Genomic DNA, 6202 nt, shown 5'->3' on the forward strand with positions numbered 1-6202 from the left:
ATGTAACCTGTGTACATTGCATTTCTTTGCCACTTCAGTTGCTCATTGCCATTTCTGTCAATGCCCCATTACAAATGGGCTGCTGAAGGGTCACTTCAGAATGTCTACTTTTTATAAATTTGTTTCTACTTGTAGTTTAGTTTATAATGCCTTTTTTCTTTCATTGCACTGTTTTATCAAAAACTTAACCTTTCAGTTTTGTTATTTCCATATCCAAATTTACTGATTTTAATTTAAAGATCTCCACTGAGAAGTATAAAAAGATATATGTACATATCCTTGAAAGAAAAGTCATAAACCCAACATGGTACTCTTACCCTCTTGTCACTTTGTGTCCTGAAAAAACCTACTGTGTTTGTTTCCCTTGTACTATGCATTGAGAAAAGACACTTGAAACTGCTTTCTGGAGTTATAAACAGGTGAAACATCACTTTCTGCCATTTTATTTCATTTTATAGAATCATCATCGTCAGAAGAAGCTGAGGTTTGTGATGCTGAGGGAGGTGAGGATCCTCTGAAGTGTCACGAATTCAGGCAGAGGAAAACTGTCGTATGCTACGAAGTTCCTTTGGAAAGTAGGTTATAAGCACTGTAGAGTAATTGATGGGCCAATGGTCTTCAGTCAAAGGCTGAAGGGTTGGTATATATACCCAACTATGGTTGGGTATTTATATAACCTTCATACATCTTAACCCACCAATCCTGGAGCGTCAGCATCCCAGTGACCAATCCTGGATCTCCTCTGCTTCACCAGCAGTTCCTCAGTCCTAGTTTTGCAATCTTCAACAGGTTCCCTTCATGAACCTTTTATCCTATATATTCCCACACCCAAAGTCTTATGTGAATTCTATGCCCCTGTCCCCTCAAGGTCCTCCTGTGTTCCTAATGTCCTGCGTTCTTCATGCCACGCATGTCCTCGGTTCTCTATGTTTCCCTCCCCTGTCCTCTGTATCCCTAATCCCACATGCCCCCTGTGTCCCTGATCCCATCTGTGCCCAATCTCCCGTGTGTCCCTCATGCCCCATGTGTCCACCCAATACCCCGTGGCCCCCAATGCCTTGTGTCCCCCCGCGTCCCTGCACTGTCCCCGACCAAGGTGACGCACCTGCAGCACGAGGAGGCAGCGCAGACAGCCCGGCCACTCGGCACGGCGGGTGCCCAGCAGCAGCTGCCGCTGCAGGAAACAAGGGAACAGGGGGCTGTGCCCCCCTGTGCACCCACCACCACCACCTCCACCGCCTGGAGCACCTCTGTCCTGCGCTGGCAGCTCTGGGGCAACGAGGGCACCACTCAGGACACGCAGGGGACGCTCGGGGTCCCCTTTGGGCCCAGAGCAGGGTCACGGGGGAACCCAGCGGTTCTCATGTTGGGTTGGGAGTGGGCACCCAAAGTGGCTCCCACTGTGTGCGGGGGGGTACCAGGTTGGGGGGGACCCACTGGGGATCTCATGGAGCGTTGGGGCATGTTGGGGTGGGTGGGGTCACCCAATGGGGTCATGGGGACCATGGGCACCCAAAACATGGCACAGGGGGGACATGGGGACCACGAGCACCCCAGCGATGACATGGAGGGGACATGGGTAACATGGGCACCCCAGGCCTGGCACAGAGGAGACATGGAAACTACTGAGGGTGACTGGAGTGATCCTGGGGACCCAGCAGTGACACTCACTAGTGCTGGATGTGGGTGAGGACGTCCGAGAGCTCGGCCTGCAGCTTGACAGCAGCCACCAGTGGCTTCTTCTGCTCCTGCAGCAGGTCCCCAACAAGCTGGGGACAGACAGGGGTGGTTGTGCAGAGGGGTCAGCACGTGCCCGGCAGGGTCCCCGTGTCCCCCCGCTCCCAGCAGGACCCGGGGGTGCCCCGACGCTCACCTGGCCCTGCCGCTCGGCCGTCTCTACCACAACGATGCTCTCGGGAAGGGCTGTCTCACACCCAGAGCTGCTGGAGCTGCTCAGGGAGCACCTGGCGGGAGCCCTGTGGGGGCCCCAACACGCTCAGCATCCGCGGGGGCACCCAAGGGGACGAGGACAACCGGGAAGCCAGTGCTGGTGGCTCCCAGGGTGTCCCCACACTGTGCCTACACTGGTGTCACCACCCCACGGACCGCCATAGTGCCCACGGCAGGGACGGGGGAAACTCTGCCTGTCCCTGTCTTATCACTGCCCCAATGCCCCCATCCCTGCTGTGACGTCCTGCATCCCTGGGCTGTCTCCTTCCTCTGGCAGGCCCCTCAATGTCCTATGTGTCCTTAATATCCTGTGTCCCTTATGCATCATATGCCCACCCAGTGCTCCATATGCCCCCTGATGTCCTCTGTGACCCTTCAGTGGTGTGCTCTGATACTCCATGTGTCTCCAGTGCCCCATGTCTCCCCAAAGACTTCTTTGCACTCAATGCCCTGCGTGTTCCCTGATCTCCTCCATCTCCTCCCATTCTGCATGTTTCTCCAGTGTCCCATGTGTCCTTTATGCCTCAAATTCCCCCTCTTTCCTGTGTGTCCCTAATGTGCTCTGTGCCTCATGTCCATAAGTCCTTAATTTTCTGTGTCCCCTGATGTCCTCGTCCTGACAATGTGTCCCTGCATGTCCTGTGTCCCCCAATGTCCTGTAATCTCCATTTCCTTCTGCATCCCCCAATGCCCTGCGTGTTCCTTAATCTCCTGTAAACCCTCTGATTCCCCATGTTTCTCCAATGTCCCATGTGTCCCCAAAGTCTTGTGTGCCTTCTATGCCCTTGGCCCCTCGAGGTCCTGCTGTATTCGTAATGTCCTGCGTTCTTCATGCCACGCATATCCTCGGTTCTCTATGTTTCCCTCCCCTGCCCTCTGTATCCCTAATCCCACATGCCCCCTGTGTCCCTGATCCCATCTGTGCCCAATCTCCCATGTGTCCCTCATGCCCCAGGTGTCCACCCAATATCCCGTGTCCCCCCACGTCCCTGCACTGTCCCCGACCAAGGTGACGCACCTGCAGCACGAGGAGGCAGCGCAGACAGCCCGGCCACTCGGCACGGCGGGTGCCCAGCAGCAGCCGCCGCAGGAAACAAGGCAACAGGGGGCTGTGCCCCCCTGTGCACCCACCACCACCACCTCCACCGCCTGGAGCACCTCTGTCCTGCGCTGGCAGCTCTGGGGCAACGAGGGCACCACTCAGGACATGCAGGGGCCTGAGATGACCCCTGTCTGAGATGCAAAATCCACCCAACCCCACAGATCCCTTCTTGCTTCCTCAACAGGGACCCTCAAGCCCTCTTGGGAACCCAGTTTCCTCCCTTTCTCCTGCACTCCAAAATCCCTCATCCACTCGGGGACCCCAAATCTCACTTTAGGGGCCCCAAATTCCTCCTGCAACCCCAATGTTCCCACACCTCAGGAGCCAAGGACCCCAACTCAACCCATATCTCCCCCTCTACCCCAAACCCCAGCCTCGGTTGCCTGGCACCCTCCACCCCAGCTTGCCCCTTACCTGGCTGATGTCAGCTCCTCTTGGCTGCTTTTCACTTGGGTCTTCAACTTTTTGGGGATTCCTCCAGAATCCATGATCTTTTTATGGTCCTCCTCCTGCAGCCTGTGCAGGGAAAGGTCATTGGGGGGGTTAGGGCAGTCAGTTGGGGCACCCCAATATGGGGGGGAAATTACGCATACCCATTTGGGGAGAAAAGGGAGCTGGGGGCACCCAAACCTGGGGTGGTGAGTGCAGAATACCCCAATATTATGGATGAAATTCTCTAGGGCACCCCAATATTGTTTGTTTGGTTGTTTTGAGAGAGAAGTATTGGGTAGGGTCTCAAAAAACTAGGAGCGACTCCAATATGTGGGGGGGGGGAATTTGGGGCACCCACATACTTGGCAAAAGGGTCAGGGCACCCCAACTTTTGAGTGAAGGCAGCTGGGAGCATCCCCAATACTGGGGGATTCCAGGGGACCCCAATACTGGCAGCCAGGGGTGCTTTGGGCACCCCAATGTTGGGGGGATCTGGGGCACCCCAGTATTTTGGGTGAAGGGAGCTGTGGGCACCTGCACTACAGGGAGGGGTCTGGGAGATGTCGGGGGCACCTCAGTATTGGCCATGCAAGTAGCTGGGGCCCAACAATACCTGGGCTGAAGGGAGTCTGGGGCACCCCCAATACTGCAGAGGGCTCTGAGACACCCCAATATCCAGTGTAAATGGAGCAGGGGGCAGATCCATATTAGGAGGAGCCTGGCAGAAGTTGGGGACACCCTAACACTAGGGGTGTACAGAGTGGGGGGGGATCACCAATGCTGGGGGGTCTGTGGCACCCCACAACTGAGGGGAAAGGGACCTGGGGGGCACCCTCAAAACTGGAGGGCTCTGCGGTAACCCAGGACAGGGGTGAAAAGAGTTGAGGGAACCACCAGGGCTAGGGGGTCTGGCAACAATATTGGGGTCTCTGGGGACTCCTGATATTAGGGATGAAGGTTTCTGGTGGCATCCCATTACAGAGGTGGCCCAGGGTAGCCCAAAATTGTGGATGAAGGGATTTGGGAGCAACCCAAACCTGAGTGGGAAGTGGGGCAATTCCCTCCCATATCAGGAGATGGAACCTGGGGAACTCCATTATGGGAGGGTCTCACCCTTCTATTGGGTTAAAGGGAGCTGGGGGAATCCCGATACTGGGGGAGTCTGAGCTACCCCAATACGGGAGGAAGGCATTAGAGGGCAGCCCAGCACTTAGAATATCCTGGGGCACCCCAGTACTGGGGGGAGGCAGATGGGAGGCACCTCAATAGTGAGGGGAGTCTGGGGTACCCCAGAATGTTGGATAAAGGGGAACCTCATACTGGGGGGGAGATGAGCATCCCAATATCCATATTAAAAGGTGCTGGGGGTCCTAGGGCACCCAATATTAGATGTGAAGGGATTGGGGCACCTCAGTATTGGCGGTGGAGGGATTTGGGGGCACTGCAATCCTGGGGAGGAACTGGGACACCCCAATATTGGATGAAAATGTAGCTTGGGGCACCCCAATCCTGGGCAGGGTCTGGGAAAGGTTGGGGGAACTAAATACTGTGGGGGTGAAGGGAGGTGGATTCACCCCAATACCAGGGGTGTCTGGGAGAGGTTGGGGACACCTCAATATTGGGAGTAGAGGGAGCTGGGGGGTGTTTGGGACCATCTGCAGAGCCCCATTTTCCACAGGGAGCCTAGGGGCCCAGGGCCACCCATGGGTGCCTGGGGGGACACCCTACCTCACCCAACACTGTGAAGTGTCTCAGCAACGCCAACAATTTCTGCTTGATGTTGGGCTGCTGTTGCGGAGAGGGGATAGGTCAGGGCAGAGGCAGGGGCACCCTGGGGACCCAGCACCGCTGGGGACATCCTGGGGACAACTCTAGGACCTGGCACCCTGGCACGTGGGGGAGCATCCTGGGTACTGCCCCCAGCTCCTCCTGCGGCACCCACAACACCCAAGGCTGCAGCAGGACCCCCGGGCACCCTGTCACCTCCACCCTGGAGAGGCACCTGCTCACCTGGGTCCAAGCAGAGCCTGGGAGCGTCCTCCTCCTCTTCTTCACTTTCTGCAGCTCCTCTTTCTTGTAGAAAAGGTCCTGGGGGACAGTGTGACAGGGTGGCACCATCGGGGGCACCTGTGGGTGCCGTGCAGGCAGTGGGACACCCGTCAAGCACCCACCTGCCGTGCAGAGCATCGTCGCTGCCCTCCTGCTCCAAGTAGATGCTCTCCTCCTCTGAACAGTTGTCCATGTCATCAGAGTCATCTGGGGGCACCCATGGGTGAGCACCTGGCTGGGCTGCCCACCCGGGGGATGCTCCCGTGCCCCTTTTCGGCGGGTGCTGCCCCTGCTGGGGGAGCTGCCCTGTGCCCTTGGCCGTCCCCATTCCTTGCTCTTCCCCTCTGACTCCAGCGGTGTCAGCAGGGACTCGGGGCACCCGTGGGTGCCTCGGGGCCCTCACCTGGCATCCTGCTCTTGTCCTTGTTGTCCATGCGCCGCTTGACACTTCATCCGAAGCTCGGTGAGGGGCACTGCCACGTTCTGTGTGAGCACCTGCAAACCTTGGGCGCTGGGCACCCAGGAGCTCCATGCTCGCCTCCGGCCTCCCGCATGCACCACAGACCTGGGTGTCTGTGAGCTCGCTGCTCACTCTGGACACCCACAGGCACCCGAGGACCCTGGCATCGGGGTGCCCCCCAGCAGGCGCCCACATGCACCCGAGGGCCC

This window comes from Tinamus guttatus, unplaced genomic scaffold (genome assembly GCF_059628265.1).
Source record: "Tinamus guttatus ecotype Peru unplaced genomic scaffold, ASM5962826v1 Tinamus_guttatus_pri_ptg000175l, whole genome shotgun sequence".
NCBI lineage: Eukaryota > Metazoa > Chordata > Aves > Tinamiformes > Tinamidae > Tinamus > Tinamus guttatus.